This window comes from Canis lupus, chromosome 10, assembly GCF_048164855.1.
Source record: "Canis lupus baileyi chromosome 10, mCanLup2.hap1, whole genome shotgun sequence".
In the NCBI taxonomy this organism is placed as follows: Eukaryota; Metazoa; Chordata; class Mammalia; order Carnivora; family Canidae; genus Canis; species Canis lupus.
In genome coordinates, this window is record NC_132847.1 from 66,465,497 (window position 1) to 66,488,962 (window position 23,466).

The window sequence follows — 23,466 nt, forward strand, 5'->3', positions numbered from 1 at the left end:
CCCACGGATAGATATGTTGATTTAGTTGGTCTGGGCCAGAGCCTAAGACTCTGCTTTTGAAACAAGCTTCTGAAAGGTTTCTTTAAAAAAAAAAAAAAGATTTTTATTTATTTATTTATTCATGAGGGACACACAGAGAGGGGCAGAGACACAGGCAGAGGGAGAAGCAGGCTCCCTGCGGGGAGCCCAATGTGGGACTTGATCCCAGGACCCCAGGTTCACGCCCTGAGCTGAATGCAGATGCTCATCGACTGAGCCACCCAGGTGTTCCCTGAAAGGTTTCTGATGCTGATGCAATGTGGGCCATATTTTGAGCAAAGCTACTCGTGCTGGATATTCCCCATTTCTCCCTCCAGATCTGCTCTTTGCTTTTACCGGTAGCTGTAGTCTGTGTCCAGTCAGGCTGCCTTCTGTGGCCGGCACCAGGGTGGGCATTGACCCCCACCCCCACCCCCCCGCCAAGCTGTGGTTTGGCTGCCGCTATATCCACGGCTCCTGTTGGGCAGCCCCCCTGCTGGCTGCCGCTCTCCCCAGATTCTATGCCAGCTCCCTTCCTGTACCCCTGCAGGCCCGGGGTAGTCACAGCTTCTCACAGCAGCTGGCCTCCGGGGGGCTTCGCTGTCTTTATTTCCTCTGACTCCATCCAGACATCTAAAGAATTCGTTTATTACGTGCTCGTCAATTACCTCTTGGAGTGTGCCCTCCGCTTCCTGCCAAGGCAGAAAAACAAAAACAGTGACTGGAAAGAGTCAGGAATTCTGGGCCCAGTTCAGTTCAGTTCAATTCAATTCAGCAAACATGTTTGCTGAGCGAGGTCCTCCGAGCCGGGCTCGGTGCCAGAAGCCGGGGACATGGAGAGTGACTTAGACCCAGTACCTGCCTAGAGAGGGCTCGCAGCCTAACGGGAGACAGAGCCCCGGGATGCAGGGCGGTGATGTGGCGGCCCAGGGTGACGTTGGAAGTGCCGGGGGCACCGCTGTGCCAGCACTGGCAGGACACAGAGGCTTCCCAGGAGAGGGGACATGGAGAATTTGGGTGGGCAGGAAAAGAATGAGATAGAAGTTCAGGTGGAGACAGAAGTGTTAGGTCTGCTTTGTCTGCTGAGAGGAGGAACAGAAGCTGAGCTCTTCGTGCCCGCTCTGCTGGGAGCCAACTCAGAGTCTTGAGATGTGGAGGGCGGGCCTGGGACAGGTGCTGCTCAGGGTACCCCTGCCTCCAAGTGTTCTCTGTGGCCCGGGAACCTCCCATTCTTTCCCAGCTTCTGTGATCTGGACTCCTCTCCTTCTAAAGCAGGTCTACGCTCCAAGGGTTGTCTGGGAGAAAAGAGGGGAGATTGCATGCAGTAATGTGTGTGTGGGGAGGGGGGCTGGTCCATGAGGTTAAGACAAAAGAGCAGCTCTGGCGGGTATGTGCAACACACTTCCCATTTGGGACTCCTGACTCCACAAATATCTCCATTGTCTTTAAAAGAAGACGAGTCTGGCAAACTCTTATTCATCCTTCAAAAGCCAACTGAGAGTCCACCTTCTCCGGGAAGACTTCCTGGAACTCCCTCATTAGTGCTCCTTCTTTATATTCATCATAGTCTTTGGTAATATGTACGATCACCGGCCTTTCTAGCCTGTTCAACGACTAGATCCTCGCACACATAGCTGTGACCTACTCGTCTCTTTCTTTCTGGGACCCCGCACTGGGCCCAGGGCATAACAGGGCATGAGAAAATATCTGCTGAACAGAACTAAAAGGAATTCTTGCTGCATTAGCAGAAGTAGTAATAATAATAATGGCGATATTATCAGCCCTATTAGAGGAATGAGGGACTGCGGCCCAGGGGCAGTGAAGGGGCTTGCTCATCCTGGTGGCACAGCCCATAAATGACAGGACACAACTGGGACTTGAACCCGAGCAAGCCTGTTGATTCCAAGGGCTCGAGTACACATGGCTGGGCTCTTCACCCACACGGGCGTGGCGTGCAGTGGCTGACCAGTGCTCCTCGGCCAGGAGACTGAAAACAAGAGCACCCGTTGACAGAATGATTGCTCCTGACCAGGAACTGTCGGAGCACTCCATTTCCAGCAGCTCACTTAACCCTGACCTCAGCTTCGGGAGGTATGTGTGCGATCATTGCCTGATTCTAAACATTAGGATCCAGAGAAGCGGTTAAGAAATGCACCCACAGAGAGGCAGAGCTTGCCTTCAAACTCAGCCTTGTTCGGGAGCCGATGCTCCAAACCACTGCACTTTCCCCAGGGAGCGTGTCACCAGCTTTAGATTCAGGAAGAAAGAGGAAGCACTTACATATATTGTATTTGTCGTTGTTGTTGCTGTTTTTTTTTTTTTTAGTGGGAGAGGGACAGAGGCAGAGGGAGAGAATCTTAAGCAGACTCCGTGCCCAGCGCAGAGCCTGACCTAGGGCTCCGTCTCACCACCCTGAGATCATGACCTGAGCCGAAATCGAGTCGGATGCTTAACCTACTGAGCCACTCAGGCGCCCCTCTATATCTTGTATTTATCTGCAAGAGGTTTATAAACCAAAACTATGCCTCTACATTATGCTGGGGGGGGTGGGGACAAGGAAAAGAAGAATATTTCTAGAAACATCCTGAATTATACAAACTGAGAGTCTTAGAAAATTTAGGACCTTGCAGAGCAAATTGCATGGGCCTGGCGCAATGTGCTTGTTCTGCTACTAAGCAGTTGTGTTATCCTGGGCACATGTCTTCCCCTCTCTGGATTTTGTCTACTTCCTCCTCGGCCTAAGCCTTTGCAAAAGCGTTTTCCTGGATTGCCAAGCCCCAGGCAGCTTGGCTCAAGCGCAGTCTTTCACTGCCCTCTGCTGTCCAATTGCAGCCCTGCCAGCGGTTTGAAAGGAGAGGCCACCTAGGTCTGCACCCAGCCGTGAGCAAGCAAGGGCGCCCCCAGGAGAAGCCCCCAGGACGCGAAGCAAAGGCCAGGCCTGTTGCATGCTTTCCAAGACTCAGAAGTCCTGCCCACACAATTTCAGTTGTTGCCCGAAGCCTCTACACCCTGACGTGGTGCCACCTGCACTCTGATGGTCCTCGGGTTGTGTGGCAGCTACTTGTGGACGCGTCGTTCATCCTAATAAGCACGGTACCTGGGGTTGCTCATTCTATATTCCCTTCCTGCCCCCCAGAAGAGTGTGTGACACAAAGGCCCTCAGTTCAGGCTTACTGAATGGCTGACGAATGGTGAGAAGAATGAATGAACCAACAAGAGAGAGGGCCCCCTGCAGAAAAGTCTAGGCTGGGGAGGAGCAGGAGTAGAGGGGCAGCTCTGAGCTTGGAACCAGTGAACGCTGGGCTGGCTATGCCTTCCCATCTGCCTGGAACACAGTGGGAACACTTCCCACTTCCCATGCCTGGCTTCACCTGGATCCCACTTGATCTCACCTTGTTCCTTCTGGGGTCAGCTCAGTAATGATTTCCTTTGGGAGCTCTCCTCTGACTCCCACTGGTCGCAGTGACATCTGTTTTCTATTTGGTACCATGGTGCCCTGAGCTCTTCCTCCCAAAACACTTAGCAAACTATTTCCGACTCCCATTTGCTCGTCTTCCTCAGTACACTTGCGCTCCCATGAGAGCAGGGACTGTGCCTCTCTTGTTCGCTCTTCCGTTGCTGGTGTTTTAAAAAGGTGCCCGTGCTTCCCCCCTGCAGCTTAAATATTCTTTGTTGAGTAAATAGTATGTGAAAAATAACATGAACGGGCTCAAGAAATCCAAGATCGAGATGAAAATCATAGAAAGGACTCAGAGAGTGTCTACTGTCATCCTCTCATTGTACAGATGGGAAAATTGAGGCTCAGAGAGGCCCTGCAGGTTGTCAGAGGCAGAGCTGGAGTTAGACGGCTCTGGTGTGGATTGTCTGGGTTGTCTTTGCTGTCTGGTTTATCTAAGAGATAAAGGAGTTAAGCTCTTTGGACCAGCAGCATTAGCACCACCTGGGACTTGTCAGGCTGCCCAGATGCACTGAGCCACAATCTTAGTTTTGACGAGATCTCAGGTGTTTTGTAGACACATACAGTCTAGGAGGTGCTGGTTTCAGTGACCAAGGGGACAGCGAGCCTGGCTTAAAAGTCATCCCAGTTTGTTCAGGAAAGCCAGTTTGAAAAGTGGGAAAGAGAACCTGGCCAAAAAATATTGTGGCATTTGGTGCATGCTGTAGGCAAAAGATCAGAAGCGTGTGCCCCCTCCCCTTCCAAAGTTCCAGGTGGTTTGGAAGTCCAGGGCCTGGCCTGATAGGGGACGATGGTTCAAATTCAGGTGAGGTGAATAAAGGCGCCTTGAATAAAGGGAAACTCCCAGAAGCACAGCTGATCAGCAAGCCTCTGCTGCAAATTTCCAGCTTTTTTAAGTTCTCCAATTAAAAAAAAATATTTATATATATTTTTTCAAATGTATATTCATTTATACAAATAATTCCAACCGTGCTGCTTGAGGTGGTGGTGACATTGTCAAATGGTGCAGCCTGTTTGGTAAACGCTACAACAATATGTAGGAACAACCATAGCATACTTTATCCTGCTGGAGCAAGTAATGCCATTTACAGAAAGTGATCCTAGGAGACTTCCGACAGACGAGAGAAGCTAGATGCATGAGGATGCTTATTTCAGCTGAAAGCGGAAAATAAGAAATGAAAAGAGAACAGTCTGAGCAAATCAGGATATGGGATCTTTCCAAAGACCGTTTACAATTATAGTGTAACTAATATGTCTCACTTCATCGGCTTGGGGTACGCGGGTAGTTAAGAGCATCATCTCTGCGTTTTCAATCCTGACTCTACTATTTTCTGTGTAACCTTGGGCACGTTTACTTAACTGCTCTATGCCTCAGTTTCCTCATCTGTAAAACGAGGTTACTAACAATACCTACTTCATAAGACTGTTGTGAGGAGTAAGTGCTTAATTTATTTTTAAAAAAAATTTTTAAGTGCTTAATTTAATTGAATTGATTGGAGTGCCTGGAATGGTCCTCTCCGTGAATGTATATTGTTATTATATTTTTAAGATTTATTTATTTGAGAGAGAGAGAGCATGAGTGCATGAGTCAGGGAAGGGGCATATGGAGAGGGAGAATCCTCAAGCAGACTCCCTGCTGAGCACAGAGCCTGATGGAGAGGGGAGGTGGGGGGGCGCGGGGAGGGGGGTCCATCTCACGACCCTGAGATCGTTGCCTGAGCTGAAATTAAGAGTGGGATGCTCAATTGACTGAGCCACCTAGGGACTGCTGTATTATTATTATTATTATTAATTTTATTTTTAAAAAAGATTTCATTTATTCATGAGAGACACAGAGAGAGATGCAGAGACACAGGCAGAGAAAGAGGCAGAAGGAGATGTAGGATCCCTTCAAGGAGCCCAACGTGGAACTCAATCCCAGGACCCCAGGATCACACCCTGAGCCCAAGGCAGATGCTCAACCATTGAACCACCCAGGTGCTCCTATTATTTTTAACTGTCAGATTGAATGACCTGATACTCCCACCCCATTTGCCTGACATAAGAATGCTTTTCTTTCACCCTCAGGGCCTGACCTCCTGTGATAAGTCCAAGACCCCAGGGATGTTTCCTCTGTCCTCCTTGGAGTCAGTATGGTTCTCTAGCCTCAAGGAGAGAAAACAAGAGAATTTGCCCAAAGGGCCTCTGCATTCCATTCTAAATGGCTCTTGTGGGTGTCTGGTGTTGCCATTGAAACAAGTGGTCCAGGGGCCCTCTTCAATTTTCCCTCCCCTAGAATCATGCTCAACCATGGGAACTGAACCCCACAGAGCCCTGGACTCCTAGCTCTTTCATGTACACACACACACACACACACACACACACGTAACTCCTCACGATGCCTGAGTCTTTATTGCTGAGGGGAAATGAGATCCTTTCCTTTATCTCCCAAGCCCTTGGTCTATTTACATTTACTGCCCTAGAATAGCGTTCCATTCAGTCGATAACCTCACTCGTTCCAATGGTGGTAACAGCAACCATTCATAGAGAGCCCAAAGTGGGCAAGTCGTTCTCCTGTTGTTTCTTTACAAACACCCATCCTCATAATGAACCTATGAGGTAGGTACCATTCTTCCTACCTCTCAAGTAGTCTATGAAGTTCAAGTATATTGAACGGTTTGCTGGAGACCCACAGCTGGCAAGTCAAAAATCTTAGATTTTAATCCAGGTGTGTCTAACTCCAAAGCCCACACTCAGAACCACTACCCTTATGAAGGGATATAAGCAAGAAATTCATTATAAATGGTAAATAACGAAGTAAAATTGCATCACCACAGTGAGCACAGTTGTGCAAAAATATGTCTGCATGTTGAGAATATTTGCTGTGCAACAAAGACAGGATTACGTATGCTTCTTCTCCTCTTAAGTAATTTCCCTCAGTGACAGCTGCCATATGGTTTTTACAATTTAAAAAAGTTGTCTTCCATCTGCCTTTAGCCTACTAAGTTCTTAGCGTTGGTTGCACATGAGAATCACCTTGTCTATTTGAAAAGATCCCCAGTGCCTGGGCTCCAACACAGATGAAGTAAATCAGGCTCTCTGGGGGTTGGGTCCAGGCTGCAGTATTTTAAGAGCCGATTTTAGCGTGCAAGTAGGATTGAAGACTAACTCGTGGAGAAGCTTCACCTCCCACTCTTCTTCCGGAGAATCTAGCTGCCTTGTGTTCTGCAACCCTATGCTACTTAACTCAAGCTTTCTGCTCTGTGCCCAGGAAGGGGCAAACAGTATATCTGTTTTTTTTTTTCCAATCTTTTTTGCAAGGAGGCCCTTGAGAGGACTTTTTGGCTGATGGAAATATCAGCCAAATGCCACATCTCAATGGCTACATGACTGTATACATTTGTCAAAACTCATGAAATTGTATAATGAAAATTGGCCAGTTTTATTTCATGGAAGCCTGTACTTTATTAAGACATTTTTTAAAAAGACATGAATCTTGGGAAGGAAGAAATAAAATGTATTTATTCACAGATTGTATGTTTTGAATGTAAGGAAATCTAATATAAAGTATTAAATAAGTAAATTGGCAAGGGAGCTGAATCGATGGTCGATGTACAAAACACGTTTATACCTCTACATACTAGCAGCAAACAACTAGAAAAAATTTTTACAATACAATTTGTAATACAGGAAACACAAAAGAACTAGGAAGGACTCCAATGAAAGATTTTGAAGACCAGTATACAGCCAACCATAAAACATTCCTGAGATAAATTAAAGAAAAATGAAATAAATTGAGGGATAAACCATGTTCATGAGTTGGAAGACATAGGATGGATAGGATATGAATTTCCCTTAAATGAATCTACAGACTTAATGCAAACTCAATAAAACTTCCAGGAAGCTTTCTTTTTTTTTTTTTTTTTAAAGTGGATATTGGCAAGTTTGTTTTAAAATTTATATGGAAGCAAAGGACGTAGAATAGCCAAGGCATTATCGAAGAAGATTAACATAGCTGAGGATTTCCACTACCAGGTATAAACTTATTATAAAGCTACAGAAATTAAGAGAGTGTGATACCTGGATAAACAAATAGGCCAATGAAATAAAATAGAGCCCAGTAACATTCTCATCCATATATGGTCATTTGATTTATGCCAAATGTTCAACAGTAAATCAATGAAGAAAGCATCAACTTTCAAAAAAAGGAAAAGAAAATGAAGAAACTGCACCCTTCACATAATGTACAAACATTCATGATGGACCATAAATATAAATGTGAAAGATGAAATAATAAATATTCTAAAAGGAAGCATTGCAGAATATCTTCGTGATCTTGGGAGGTATGCAAAGATTTTTAAAAATAGGATACAAAAAAGTATAAACCATAAGAGAAAAGCTTGATACATTGGATTTCATTAACATGAATGACTTCTATGCATCGTAAGTACTATTAACAGAGAAGGCAAACCACAGACTAGTCGAAAATATTAGCAATACACATATATCTGACGAACGACTCATACTCAGCATATATAAAGAGCTCTCACAAATCAATAAACAAAGGACATACGATCTAATTTTAAAAATAGCAATGATTGTTTCAGAAAAGAGGATATCCAAATGTCAGTTGCTTATGAATAGGTGCTCAGTATCATTATTTATTTGGCTAATGCAAGTTAAAACCTTATGATCCTCTGAGGGGATGTATGGGAACTCTGTAACTATAACTGCTCAAGAGAAAATCTGTTAGTTAAAAAAGTTATTGATAAGGGACAACAACAACAAACTCATAGAAAAAAGATCAGAGCTGTTATCAGAGGTGGACAGTGCAGGGAGCAGTAGTTGGAGGAAAGGAGTCAAAAGGTACAAACTTCTGGTAATAAATAAATATTAGGGATGTAGTGTACAACATGATCACTGTAGCCAACAGTGCTGTAGGATATATAGGAAAGACATTAAGAGAATAGATCCTAAGCATTCTCATCTCAAGGAGAAAATTTTTTTTGTCTTTTTTTTCTTCCTTTTTTCTTTTTTAAAATTGAATTTTAGGAGAAGATGTGTGTTAGCTGAACGTATTGTAGTAATCATTTCATACTGTAGGTACATCAAACATCATGCTATATGCCTTAAACCTATCCAGTGATGGATTATTTGGGTGGCTCAGTCAGTTAAGTGTCCAACTCTTGATTTTGGCTCAGGTCATGATCTCAGGGTTGTGAGATCGACCCCCGGCTCTGCACTGGGCCTGAAATCTGCTTAAGATTCGCTCTCTCCTTCTCCCCCTCCCACTGCCCGCCCCCATAAAAACAAACACAAAAAAACAACCAACCAACCAACCAACCAAAAAAAGAAAAAAAACCAAAAACTTATACAGTGATGTATGTCAATTATTTCTCAGTAAAACTAGGGATAAGACCCCCACGTGATCCTCCATCCTTCCCCACCCCATCTCTTGATATGATTAAAAGTATTAATAAAGGTAATGTTAACGAGGATATAGAGCAACGGGAATTCTTGTGGCTACAACCACTTTGGAAAACTGGCAGTATTTACTAAAGTTAAACATAAGTAAATCTATGTCCAAACATGCCACTGTGTATACCAAAGACAAGCACATTCCTATGTTCATCAAAGGACACGTATATGAATATTCTTAGCAAACTGAAAAAACTCAAATATTCATTAATCGTAGCATAAAAAACAAATTGTGATATATTTCTACAATGGAAAACTATGTATCAATGAAAAAGGACAAACTGCTACACACAATAAAGAGGATGAATCTCAAAGAGATAAATTGATCAAAAAGAAGCCAGATGCAAGGAAGCATTGTAATTTCTGGTTCCATTTGTATGAGGTTCAAAAACAGTCGAAACAAATCTATGATGTTGAAGGGCAGAATGGTGACTATCTTTAGGGTGGGGAGCCTTCTGGAGGGCTGGATGTTTATTTTGATCTGAGTGATTTCAACAGTCTATGTAAGTATAAAAATTGAACTATTCTATTAATATTGGTACACTTTCTATACATTATATTTTTTCCATCACTAAATAGAACTTGAAGTGGAATTTGAGTCTGTAGATGCACGTCCTTTGAATGCCATCTTTTAAAAATTGTGGTTAAATATATATTATATGAAAGTTACCATTTTAACTGTTTTTAGGTATTATATAGTTCAATGGCATGAAGTGTATTGCATTTTTGTGCAACCAGCACCACCTTCCCACTCTAGAACTTTTACTTCTTCCCAAACTGAAAGTTTGTACCCATGAAACACCAACTTCCATTCCTTCCTCTCCAACAGTGCCTGGCAACTACCCTTCTACTTTCTGTCTCTATGGATTTCACTACCCTACGTGGAATTATACAGTATTTGCCCCTTTTGTGACTGGCTTATTTCACTTAGCATATTGTATTCAAGTTTTATGCAAGTCATGCCCTGTGTTGGAATTTCTTTCTTTCTCTCTCTCTCTTTTTTTTTTTTTTTTAAAGACTGAATAGTATCTATTGTATGTATATACGCATTTTGTTTATCAAGGATGCCTGGATTTCTTTCCACTTTTTGACTATTGTAAATACTCCTGCTGTGAACGTGGGTGTACAAATATTTCTTCATGTCCCTGCTTCCAATTCTTTTAATACTTTTGGGTATATAGCCAGAAGTGGAATAGCTGGATCATGTAGTAATTCTATTTTTAATTTTCTGAGGGACTGCCATACTGTTTCCCATAGCAGCTGCACCAGTTTACATCACAGTGGTGCACAAGGATTCAAATTTCTCCACAGCCTTGCCCACACTTGTTGTTCTCTTAGTTTTGTTTTGTTTTTGATAATATAGTCATCCTAACAAATATGGAGTGGTATCCCATTAGAGTTCTTGATTTTCATTTCCCTAATGATTAGCGAAGTTGAGCATCTGTTCATGTGCTTATTAATCATTTGTATATCTTCCTTGGAGAAATGTCTGTTCTAGTACTTTACCTGAATCTGGTTGTTTGTGTTTTTGTCATTCTTTTTATATTCTCGATATCAATGTTTTGTCAGATGTAATTTTCAAATATCTTTTCTCATTCTATCAGCTACCTTATCACTCTGTTGATCGTGTCCTTTGATGGAAAAAAGTTTTTTATTCGATGAAGTCCACTTTGTTGATTCTCTTGTTGCTTGTGACTTGAGTGTCTTCCCCAAGAAAATCAGGGCCAATTCCAATAGCGTTGAAGCCTCATCGTTCTTTTTTTTTTTTTTTAATTTTATTTATTTATTTATGATAGTCACAGAGAGAGAGAGAGAGGCAGAGACACAGGCAGAGGGAGAAGCAGGCCCCATGCACCGGGAGCCCGACGTGGGATTCGATCCCGGGTCTCCAGGATCGTGCCCTGGGCCAAAGGCCCGCGCCAAACCACTGCGCCACCCAGGGATCCCCCTCATCGTTCTTCTCTGCATGCTGTCTTGATCCAACCTCTCATAACAGTTTCCAATTGTCTGCTAATTATGCATAAATATCTAGCTTTTCAACCTCCACCCTGCCTCTGTCATTAGCATGAATAGTTAAAACTCAGCACTTTTGCTATCAATTCAAAGGGCAGACATAGCTGCTCTCTGATGGAAGACGAAGATAGGCTGGAGTAAGTAGGTCAGGAATCAGAATGATCTTGATCTTAACCTTGGTCACACTGAAAAGGGACCTGAGAATAGTAGAATGGACAGAGCTTTGGAGATCAAGGGAAACTTGCTCAAAATGTTGGATTACAGCCTGCCTCTGCTGCTGCCAGCTGGGTGGCCCTGAGCAAGTTCTGCAAATCTGAGTTTCAGTTTTTATTTTTTTTTCTTTAAAATGGGGAAAATCTTACCTACCTTGAGAATGACAGACAATCTATATAAATGTCTGGTTCTTGGAAGCTGGGAGCTCTAATTATTAATTACATGGTGTTAGACCTGATGGTCACTTAGTGCATCTCCTCTACTTGGCCTCTGGCCTGTGAGCAACTCCTGAGGCCAGCCTAACACATCTTCATCTCCGGATCCCAACACCTGATCCCAAGCCTGGCACATGCATGGTAAGTAAGGACCTCGGTAGACGTTTGCTCAGTGAGTGAGTTGGAGGGTGAGAAGACATTCCCTTGCAGCCTGCGTGAAAGTCACGTGGTTATCATGGCACACGTGTGAAGCTCGAGTCTCGGAGCTCCTGTGGAATGCACTGCAGCCTTGACAGCTGCACCCTACTGACTTCCTGCATTCTTGCTCTTTCTACATGATGGATGCCAAATGATGCCCATCTTTCCCTCTCTCTTCTTCACTGCTGTTATTATTATTATTTATTATTATTAATTAATTAATTAATTTATTTTTTACTTTCCAACTGTAAACAATCCGGCCCAGAAGATAGAATTTTGGAAGGGGGTGATCCCTGGGTGGCTTAGCAGTTTAGCACCTGCCTTAGGCCCAGAGCGTGATCCTGGAGTCCCGGGATCGAGTCCCACATGAGGCTCCCTGCACGGGGCCTGCTTCTCCCTCTGCCTGTGTCTCTGCCTCTCTGTCTCTCATAAATAAATAAATAAAATCTTAAAAAAAAAAGAATTTTGGAAGGGGTTGTGGGTGCAGTGAAACCAGGTACCCAAATGTTCTGGCTTCAGTACTGGAAGTCTGGGGTCTGGGAAACCCCTCCCTCCTGGGGCTTTCTTTGGAACCATTGGTCACTCTAAAAAGACAAGGGGAAGCTGACTGGCAGATACACTAACTACAAGATCAAGACCTTTTGAATTTCCTCTAAAGTTCAGTTAGATGGATTCTGTATGGTCCCAATAGGTCACATTCAATTTAGTATTTGGTGAGCATGGAGTAGATCAGATTTTCCTTGTGGCTTCATTCAAATGTTTATTCTCTGTACACAGAAATCCCATTTGACTACCTTTAAAAAGTTACAGCATGAGACACAAAGATATGGAAAAACATTCCATGCTCATGGATTAGAAGAATAAATATTGTGGAAATGTCTATGCTACCCAGGGCAATTTACACATTCAGTGCAACTCCTATCAAAATACTGTGGACTTCTTCACAGAGTTGGAACAAATAATCCTAAGATTTGTTTGGAACCAGAAAAGACCCCAAATAGACAGTGTTGAAAAAGAAAACCAAAGCTGGGGGCATCACAATGCCTGACATCAAGCTGTATTACAAAGCTATAATCATCAAGACAGTATGGTACTGGCACAAAAACAGACACATAGATCAATGGAACAGAATAGAGAACCTAGAAATGAACCCTCAACTCTATGGTTAACTCATCTTCAACAAAACAGGAAAAAATATCCAATGAAAAAAAGGCAATCTCCTCAATAAATGGTGTTGGGAAAATTGGATAGCTACATGCAGAAGAATGAAACTAGATCATTCTCTTACACCAGACACAAACATAGACTCAGAATGGATGAAAGACCTAATGTGAGACAAGAGTTCATCAAAATCCTAGAGGAGAACACAGGCAACAACCTTTTTGAACTTGACCATAGTAACTTCTTGCGAGACACATCTACGAAGCCAAGAGAAACAAAAATGAACTATTGGGACTTCATCAAGATAAAAAGCTTCTGCACAGTAAAAGAAACAGTCAGCAAAATAAAAGACAACCTACAGAATGGGAGAAGATATTTGCAAATGACATATCAGATAAAGGGCTAGTATCCAAGATCTATAAAGAACTTATCAAAACTTAACACCCAAGAAACTAACAATCCAGTCATAAAATGGGCAGAAGACGTGAACAGACATTTCTCCAAAGACGCCATACACATGGCCAACAGACATGAAAAAATGCTCCGCACAACTTGCTATCAGGGAAATACAAATCAAAACCACAATGAGATGCCACCTCACACCAGTGAGAATGGCTAAAATTAACAAGACAGGAAACAACAAATGTTGGTGAGAATGTGGAGGAAGGGGAACCCTCTTGCACTGTTGATGGGAATGCAAAGTGGTGCAGCCACTCTGGAAAACAGTGTAGAGGTTCCTTAAGAAGTTCAAAATAGAGCTACCCTATGACCCAGCCAGTACTACTGGGTATTTGCCCCAAAGGTACAGATGTAGTGAAATGATGGGACACCTGCACCCCAATGTTCATAGCAGCAATGTCCACAGTAGCCAAACTGTGGAAGGAGCCACGATGTCCTTCGATGGATGAATGGATAAAGATGTGGTATATATACAATAGAATATTACTCAGCCACCGGAAAGGATGAATACCTATCATTTACTTCTACATGGATGGAACTAGAGGGTATAATGCTGAGTGAAATCAGTCAATCGGAGAAAGACAATTATCACATGGTTTCATTCATATGTGGAGTATAAGAAATAGTGAAAGGAACCATGAAGGAAAGGAGGGAAAAATTAAAGAGGAAGACAAACCATGAGAGACTCCTAACTCTGGGAAAAAAAAAAGGATTGCAGAAGGGGAGGTGGGTGGGGGGATGGAGTAACTGGGTGATGGGCATTAAGGAGGGCACTTGATGGGATATGTGCTGGGTGTTATATGTTGGCAAATTGAATTTAAATTAAAAAAATTACAGCATGCCGTATTTCTTGACATGGTACCATGGCTGAAATTGAGACTGAGAAAATAAGTGTATTAATTTTGGATCATACTTCCTTTTCTAAACCTATTTTCAGACTGCAATTTGCTTTCATCAAAACCAGCCTTTCTTCTGCGGTGAAGTATTTGCTCAAAGACAAGTCTTTAATGAGTAATCTTTAGAGAAAGAGGAAGCAGGTTAATTTTACGTTAAAATCTGTTGGATGCCAAAGGTGGTAGGATGTGCAAAAATAGGGGCTTTAGCTGTTTAAAAAAACACCCACAACTTTTCTTCCCAGTTACTGTTTCTGAGTTCACATTTCGTGGAAGATGGTTTTAATCACTTGACTGAAACATGATTAGGGAGGTAGTGTGCATCCTGGTATATCTGCTATGCTCTCTCCCTGGGCCAGCAGACTGCACATTCTGTTTCCATGGGTTCAGCCCCTCAGCCATCCACTCAAAATGTCTAGGTTGTTTGTTTGTTTGTTTTTAAAGATTTTTTAAATTTATTTTGGAGAGAGAGAGAGAGAGAGAGAGAGAGCAAGCACGGGAGTGGGAGGAGAGGTGAAGGGAGAGACAGAGAATCTCAGGCAGACTCCATGCAGAGTGAGGAGCCCTACTCGGGGCTCATTCTCATGACTGCAAGATCATGACCTGAGTGGAAACCAGGAGTCAGATGCTCACCCGACTGAGCCACCCGGCATCCCCCAAATGTCCAGTTTAAAAGGTCATCCACCTGCTTAAAATTCCTCACTGACTATCCCACTTCTCCCAGGATGAAGTTCAAAGATATCCCCAGTTTGCAGGAGCCTATCCTCAATGGATTCTATAAGCTTGCTTCCTGGCTCCCTCCCGGGTTCTTCAGAGCCCTCCTCTTAGTTACAGAATATAAAACTAACCATTTTAAAGTGAAGAGTTCAGTAGCATTAGTGCATTTGCAATGTTGTGCAGTCCATTGCTACCCTTTAGTTTTAGAGCATTTGCATTCCATGAAGCAGTCACTCCCTGTTGCCCTGCTCCCCAGTTCCTGGCCATCCCCAATCTGCTTTCGGTCTCTGTGGATTTATCTATTTTGAATTTTTTAAAAAAGATTTTGTTTATTCATGAGAGACAGAGAGAGAGAGAGAGAGAGAGAGGCAGAGACACAGGCAGAGGGAGAAGCAGGCTCCATGCAGGGAGCCTGATGTGGGACTCGATCCTGGGACTCCAGGATCACAACCTGGGCCAAAGGCAAGCGCTAAACCACTGAGCCACCCAGGCTGCCCTATTTTGAATGTTTTACATAAATGGAATCATACAATGAGTGAACTTTGTGTCTAGCTTCTTCTAAGTAATGCAGAATTTTTGAGGCTCAGCTGTGGTGGTGGCAGTGTTAGAAATTCATGCCATTTTTTAAAACAAGATTTATTTACTCACAAAAGAGACAGAGAGAGAGAGGCAGAGACACAGGCAGAGGGAGAAGCAGGCTCTCTGCAGGAAGCCCGATGCAGGACTCGATCCCAAGACCCCGGGATCATGCCCTGAGCCAAAGGCAGATGCTCAACCACTGAGCCACCCAGGTGCCCTTGAAATCATTTCTTTTTAATGGCTGAATAGTATTCCATGGAATGAATATACCACATTTTGTTTCCCCATTCACCTATTGATGGTGGACATTTGGATTGCTTCCATCTTTGGCTATTGTAAATAGTGCAGCATATACATGTGTTTGTCTAAGTACCTGTTTTCAATTCTTTTGGGTATAGGCCTAAAAGTGGAATTGCTGGGTCACATGATAATTCGATATTTAATGTTTTGAGGAACTGCCAGACTGTCTTCCTCTCCTTTCTCTTGTGTTTCAATAGCACCATATATTCAGGTGAATTTCTGTCATAGTACAATTAGAAGATGCCTTTAATCATAACAGGCTAGGGATCCCTGGGTGGCGCAGCGGTTTGGTGCCTGCCTTTGGCCCAGGGCGCGATCCTGGAGACCCGGGATGGAATCCCACATCGGGCTCCCGGTGCATGGAGCCTGCTTCTCCCTCTGCCTGTGTCTCTGCCTCTCTCTCTCTCTGTGTGACTATCATAAATAAATAAATTTAAAAAAATTAAAAAAAAATCATAACAGGCTATATACGTATCTGAGAGCAGGGATTGTGTCTTCTTCATCTGTGAATCTCAGGGGGGCCTAGGACTTCATGGAGAAGGTGCTCAGTAAAATGTTTGTGGGATCCCGGGGTGGCTCAGTGGTTTAGCGCCTGCCTTTGGGCCAGGGCTTGATCCTGGAGTCCCGGGATCGAGTCCTGCGTCGGGCTCCCTGCATGGAGCCTGCTTCTCCCTCTGCCTGTGTCTCTGCCCGCACAACCCCCCACCCCCGTGTCTCTCATGAATAAATAAATAAAATCTTAAATAAAATAAAATATTTGTGGAACTGGATTGACTCTAGGAGGACTAAATACAGTTTTATCCTTGAGGAAAATGTGGTGTATGCGGTAAAGCTTTGAATATGAGTAACGAGCTAAGTGGAGATGGAGAGTGGGTGAGGTGAAGAAGAGCCTGCCGACTCCTTTGGACAAGGGGAAGGGAACACCAGTGTAGTAGAACCAGTTAGAACCAGTCATCCATATGCCTGGCGTCTATTGCTGATTTGCCTTTAGCTAACTCATTATAATTCTCTGGCAAGTTAGAGTCCTCTCTCGGTCGAATGAAAAGGTTGCATATTTTAGTGATACTCAATTTTTTGGTTTCCTTTAAAGCAATGGGCACTGTTTTTCCTGTGAACTCAATGGGGTTGGGGTACCCCTTTGAGGAGACAGAGTTGAGAGGGAGGCCAGAATGCAGGGCACCCTCTATTCCTGCAGCCCCAAGGACCTTGGCAAGACCCCAAGATCCCAAGGTGCCAGCACATTCTGAGCTCCCCTCAGTAGCTGTGAGAGACCTCTGTTCCACAAAGATTAGGAAAGCATTTGTGCACCCGGTACATATTATTCTGTAAAAAAGTTTTCTGCCCCCCCCCCGCCCCCAAGCAATAAAGGGGAACTTAAGGATGGAGGCAGCAACGTGAGCAAAGAACAAAAGGTCTTTCTTTATGAAAAGTTCTAGTGAGTAGCGCGCTTGATTAAAAAGAGGGTATCCCACCTCCTTCTCACCTCCTCATCCTGAAAAAAGGAAGAAGCAGAGCTACTGGTGGTTGACTTCGTGACAGAGTTGTCACACAGTTTACATTCCTAACCGAACGGATTCCTGCACCATGAGAGCATTTCCTCTGAAAAATGTCCTGTTCTGAACCAAAGCCGAGCACGTCAAGGGCAGGCTTCGTCTTGTCCTAACCCTCCGAGTTTCCTTTTCTTTCTGTCTCTCTCGCTTTCCTGGGGGGAAAATATCTTAAAAGCAAGTGGGACATTTACACTGCACCCTCGCGTTGCCTTTTCTCTGCTTTTGAGTGAGCCCCTAAAGTCAGGGGTTAGCTGGGTCCCCCCCGCCCCCCCCCCCCCGAACCGTTTCCTGCCATGCCTGTGGCGCTGGCAGGCCGCAACCTGTCCCCTGGGCAATGGTCACTGCTGACACTCGCCTTGCTTTGGCCTCGTCCGGTTCTTTATTGCTGTGAAGCTCATTTGCAGGCCACACTGCTGAAAAGACACCGCCTGAACTTCCACATCTCTTCTCCTCTTTCAGGTTGAGGCACAGAAGTTACTCAGGCACTGAGATCGAAGATGGTTTACACAGATGTCTGACTTAGCCCAGCACACACGAGGTTCTTAACGTTAACATTCCTACCGGCTGTCATGGAAACATGGTTTGAGCAGTGCGACCACAAACGTTATTCCCATTATTCCCATTCTAGCATTAACTCTTTCTTTCTTTCTTTCTTTCTTTCTTTCTTTCTTTCTTTCTTTCTTTCTTTCTTTCTTTCTTTCTTTCTTCCTTCCTTCCTTCCTTCCTTCCTTCCTTCCTTCCTTCCTTCCTTCCTTCTTTCTTTCTTTCTTTCTTTTCTTTCTTTCTTTCTTCTTTCTCCTTTTCTCTTGTGAGGCTTCCCTTGAAATCCTAGAACTTCTCTGGAAACAGACCTTCTAAACCATGACCCCCCTTTGGGTGGCAAAGCCCTATTATAAAAATAGAAAGGATATTCAGTTTTATTAGGCCTCTGGTTTTCCTTGCTTGACATTTGCTTCCATTCCAGAATGGGCGTGAATGCAAACACCGCAATATTTCCACCATTTCTTTAAATGCTTTGTTTCCAGGAAACTTACGGTTTTCCGGAGAAGGATGCCCGCAGGACGATAATCCCTCTTGCTCGACCATGGTGCCCCGGGACGAAGGGAGCGTGGAATGCCCTAACGCTGCGAGTGGCGCTTCGAAAATGACTTAGAAAGGCCGCAGTCTGTCTGGTAAACCCCAGAACCTGTCTCAGGACTCTTGCCTCGATCGGCTCCCAAAGCATAATGCAACGTGATTATTTTCCTCTGGGGAAACCTGTGAAACAGGTCTTTGAGCTCCATTTAATGTGTCAGAGTTTTAATTGATTCTTTACCTCCGCGATCCACCCCATAATAGCAGCGCTGAGCACAGGACGTGTTTTACGGGAATAGTCACCCAGAGCTTAATTTGTTGTTGCATAGCAGACGGACGATTTCACAATGAAAATAAATCTGTTTCGTGCCCCGAGAATTTCTTCCCGGTGAAGTATGCTCTGTGATGTGGAGAGTGCAGTCCTCGGAAGCCTCCCAGTAGCACTACTGTGGTCGCAGGGAAAACTTGGTCACTGCTCCCTGTGGGCTCTTAAGACCTTTTGGTGGAGGAGAGGGGTACCCCACAACTCTCATCCTTGAGCTCATTTACTCTTGCTTCTTGAATCCCAAGACCGAGGGGATCCACATGTCCTAATTGACAGTCCATGTACAGCAACTTCCTATACCTTATCTCCATCTGTTCTCCTGATAAGAGGAAGGCGGGGCAGATTTCATTATGCCCATTTTACAGATCAGAGAACCGAGTCCTAACGAACCTTGCGACCTGCTCAAGGAACAACAGATAAGCACTGAGCGAGGGCTAGAGAGCAGATACTCTTTTGAGTAATTACTATTTTTCCCTGGAGAACAGCCAGGCCTGCTCTACCAAGGAACTGGCTGCATGCAACACAGTTTCCTTCCCCCAACACAATTGGTTCATTCATTCAATCAACAAACATTTGTAGGGAGTGTGACTCTGGGGACTTAGAATTCAGATCTGCCCACAAAGGTGGCTTTCTTCTTCTACAGCTTCAATTGCTTTCTCTCCCGGGCCCTAATTCCTTCTGGTAGTAGAAATTTGTCAATTCTAGGTTTTCTCAGCTGGCTCAGCACTTCCCCAACCCTCCCTTTTTTTCCATGGTTGTATATAAGTTCAAGCCACTGAAAGGAGTGTGTGTGTGTGTGTGTGTGTGTGTGTGTGTGAGAGAGAGAGAGAGAGAGAGAGATGGAGGATGTGTATGGCCTTCAGAGGTCAGAGGTCTTCCCATCCTGGCTGCTATTAAAATGTGTGGCCCGTCTGGTCTTCAGACATTTGGAAAATGCTGGCATTCATTTTTTTTTTTTTTTTTGGCATTCATTGTTATGTGGTGTTTTTGTTTGTCGGTTTGTTTAAACGTGATCTTGAGGCATCTGTAGAACTGCTAGCTCTCTTTCTTTCCGCTAGCTTCTGTGTCTTCCTTGTAACGGAGATGTTTGGTGGCTCTCCTGGGCCACGCAGAGGATCTGGGGAATGCCGGAGGGCTATCTCAGGCCCTCTTGGTCTAGCCTTGTCATATGTCATTTTTGTTCTAAAGTTGCTCCCTCCTATCCTGTGCATGGAGGTGGGCAGAGGAGACTGTTTCCCCATCTCTCCTCAGGTGTCACCTGGTGTGAGGCACAGGTCCCTTCTCCTCCAGGATGTACCAAACCAACCTGGGCTGTACCTGATATCTCTAAGCACAAGCATGCCCCTCACCCCCAGCCGTAGCCCAGGGGAAGGAGGGCAGTGCAATGTGGTGGCTGACAGGAAGCAGATGTAGGGTGCAACTGGTGCTTCTCGGAGACCTAAGCAAAGGCTACAATTCTACAATTTCCTCGTTATTCTAGCTATTTGGTGCTCACAATTTTGGGCAACTGATCTGAACTAAGATCCGAGTAGAGAACCAAAGGAAACTTAATGATAAAACAATTGCGGTTTTGTATCTTTGATCTCACTGGCCTTCTCCACCTCAGCTAGAGTGAGTAGGGTTATGTCCATGTGGCCCCTATGAAGCCAGTAGGGTTATGTCCATGTGGCCCCTACTCAGTAGTCTCTTGTAGGCACCACTGCATGTCAAGAAACACCAATCTGGCATCCTGATATAATCCAAATTTTTACCTCTGCCTCTCAAAGAAGCTCTGAGAGTAAGTTCTTTATAGAGAGCAAAGTCCCCCCTATTCCCATATGTTCTTTTCTCATTTTTTCTCCCCTTTCCCTTCCTATTTATCCTATCTGTCTACCTACCATCCATCTATCTATTCATCCATCCATCCATCCATCCATCCATCCATCCATCCATCCATCATCTATCATTGACTCATTGTTCTCACACCCAGCTTGGCTATTTCCCCAGTCCAAAATCCCACCCCCTAAATCTCTCTAACTGAACTGGCATAGCACCCCCCCTTTTTTTTCTTCCCCCCCCCTTTTTTAAACAGTTTCAAGCATTTCCTGTTTCATTTTCCTCTCTTTCTCTTTCTCCTTTTCTTCTTCCTATCCTTCCTCTAGAGATAGATGATAGTGGGCATCATTCATCTTGTCTGCACGATGCAGGTGTCGATCTCACCACCCTGAGATCATGACTTGAGCCGAAACCAAGAGTCAGACTCTTAACCAATGGAACCACCCAGGCACCCCACCAGAAGTTCTCCTGAAACTTATTAAGTTTCATCTTTTAAAAATCTTTGATCCTTCTGGACTTGATTTTAATGTAAGGAGTAATGGAGTTTGCTATATTGTTTGTTGTTTTTGTTATAGGACATCATTGGTAGGAAAATAAATCAGGAACCAGAGTGGGAAGACCATGGGATTTGCAGTCAGATTAGTCTGGTTGCAGGTGACTCCACCCTTAGGATTGTGTGACTTTGGCCATAACCTCCCTAATTCCAGCTTCTTCATTGGAGTAGTGGGGATAATTGTAGCATCTGCCTCATGGAGCTGCTGTGCATATTAAGTGAGATAATGCTAGTAAAGCACTTTGCACAGTGTCAGGCACCTAGTAGGGACTTGGTCCAGTTACAGGGGGTATGATGATGGTGATAATTGCTGTTATGTAAGTAATGAGGCGGAGTCATCACACTTGTGCATCAGGTTCACTGAGGGCTCCGGGAGATGTTGCTCAGCCACTGTACATGCTTCAAACCACATAGAAAGCTGCTTTCTACCCCAGAATATGTGTGAGGTTTTGTTTTTTCTTTTTTTCAAATATTTTATTTATTTATTCATGAGAGACACAGAGAGAGAGGCAGAGACATAGGCAGAGGGAGAAACAGGCTCCCTGCAGGGAGCCTGATGTGGGACTCAATCCCAGGACTCCAAGATCACACCCTGGGCTGAAGGTGGCGCTAAACCGCTGAGCCACCCAGGGATCCCAGGAATCCTACATTTTCTAAGATAGAGTTTTTCAAAGTCAGAACAGAATTGTCTGGTACCCTTGCTAGGATGCAGGGCCCCATCCCTGCTGTAAGAAATTAGAACTGTGGGCAGGGCCTGGGAACCTGCATTTGGCAGGCTCCCCAGGTAATTCTGTGCACCAACATTTGTGGAACACTTCTCTAGAAAGAAAAGGAAGAGGGTGGGTATGGGGATGGGAGAGGGGAAAGGGGAGAGGAAAAGAGAGCAGGAGACAAAATAGGAGAAGAGAGGAGACGAGCTACTATCGTGAATTAGAGTATCAACATCTCCCCTTTGTAAATCTTTCTTACCTCTGCCCCCTGTTACCCGCCATGATAAAATATAATCTGGATTCCACTTCTTACAGATCACTCAGAAAGCCCAATTAGTCAACCAAAAGCTTTTTTTTAAAAAGATATTTTATTTATGAGAGACAGAGAGAGAGAGAGAGGGAGGCAGAGACAGAGGCAGAGGGAGAAGCAGGCTCCATGCAGGGAGTTCGACGTGGGACTCGATCCTGGGAACCCAGGATCACACCCTGGGCCAAAGGCAGATGCTCAACCACTGAGCCACCCAGGCGTCCCCCCCCCCCTTTTTTTTAATATTTTATTTACCAAAAGCTTTTGAGTCTGGTTGTGGACCAGAACCCTGAAGAGAGACAGAGAAAAGAGACACATTGTCCAGTAGAGAAAGACACACACTCATGTCCTGAAATTCAGCACGAAGGTGCTGTAGTAGAGACACGCATCAGGGCATATGTGGAAGGCTGATATAGGGCCATTAGAAATGACTTCGGGAGGAGAGGTGTCTGGACTGAGTCTCGTAGAGAGTAACCATTCGTTACAAAGAGGGGGAAGGAATTAGCAGGGAGAGGAGAGAGTGGAGCCAAAGACTCACACCGACAAACAGCAGGGTGTGTCCACATGTGCTGGCTCAGTGTTGCTGGAGGAGGCAGTGTGAGGTGTTAGAACAGTGGTTAGGGGACGTCTGGGTAGCTCAGCGGTTGAGCGTCTGCCTTCAGCTCACGACATGATCCTGGGGTCCTGGGATCGAGTCCCACATGGGGCTCCCTACAGGAAGTCTGCTTCTCCCTCTGCCTATGTCTCTGCCTCTCTCTGTGTGTCTCTCATGAATAAATATATAAAATCTTAAAAAAAAAAAAAAAAGAACAGTAGTCAGAAGCCAGTATTCTCATAGCAGTAGCCACATTGTGAAAGATCCTGCAGGTTATGTCAAGGAACCACCCAAAAGTGGAAACAAGGGGTGAATTAGTAAGATTCTCATTTGCATTTTGTAATGTTATTTTTTTTCAAGATGGAAATAGTTTGATTTTTCTGATTTATAAACATGATCCATGCCAGTTGTGAAAACAGAGATAGTTCAGGAAGATACAAGGAAGAAGGTCACCCGGAATTCCAACACCAAGAGAAATTGCAATTAACATATGTGCTTATCCTTCCAGACTTCCCCCTAGGTGCGCGTACATCCACCCACACACATACACACGACGTGTTTTTAAATGAGGTTGTTTCATACTCATTGTGAAATTCTGCCTTTTAAACCTCTTAATCTTGACAATAGTGAGTGGACACCTTTCTCTGTCTAGAAATACAGATTTATACCTTAATCACAATTTCTAATAGCTCTGTTGCACACTTCTGACCTACCTCTCACTCCCCCTCCATGCACGGTCCACTTCCCATTTTGGCCTCGCTCTGAGTAGCAGCTCTTGGGCTCAGCACTCAAGTCCATCAGGCAGCTGGAGATGCTCCTTTGTGGGACCTTGATTCCGGTGGGGCTTCTGTGATGGT

At 44.3% G+C, this 23,466-nt stretch overlaps 1 protein-coding gene across 1 annotated transcript in view; it reads right to left on the reverse strand.

Moving 5' to 3' along the window:
* PTPN3 (protein tyrosine phosphatase non-receptor type 3) overlaps positions 1–18,286 on the reverse strand; it is a 141,438-nt gene extending 123,152 nt beyond the window's left edge. Inside the window, exon 1 of the transcript XR_012038463.1 lies at positions 18,265–18,286. The gene's annotated coding sequence lies outside the window, so the exon portion shown is untranslated. The remainder of the gene's footprint in view (positions 1–18,264) is intronic.
* Between the last annotated feature and the right edge of the window lie 5,180 nt (positions 18,287–23,466).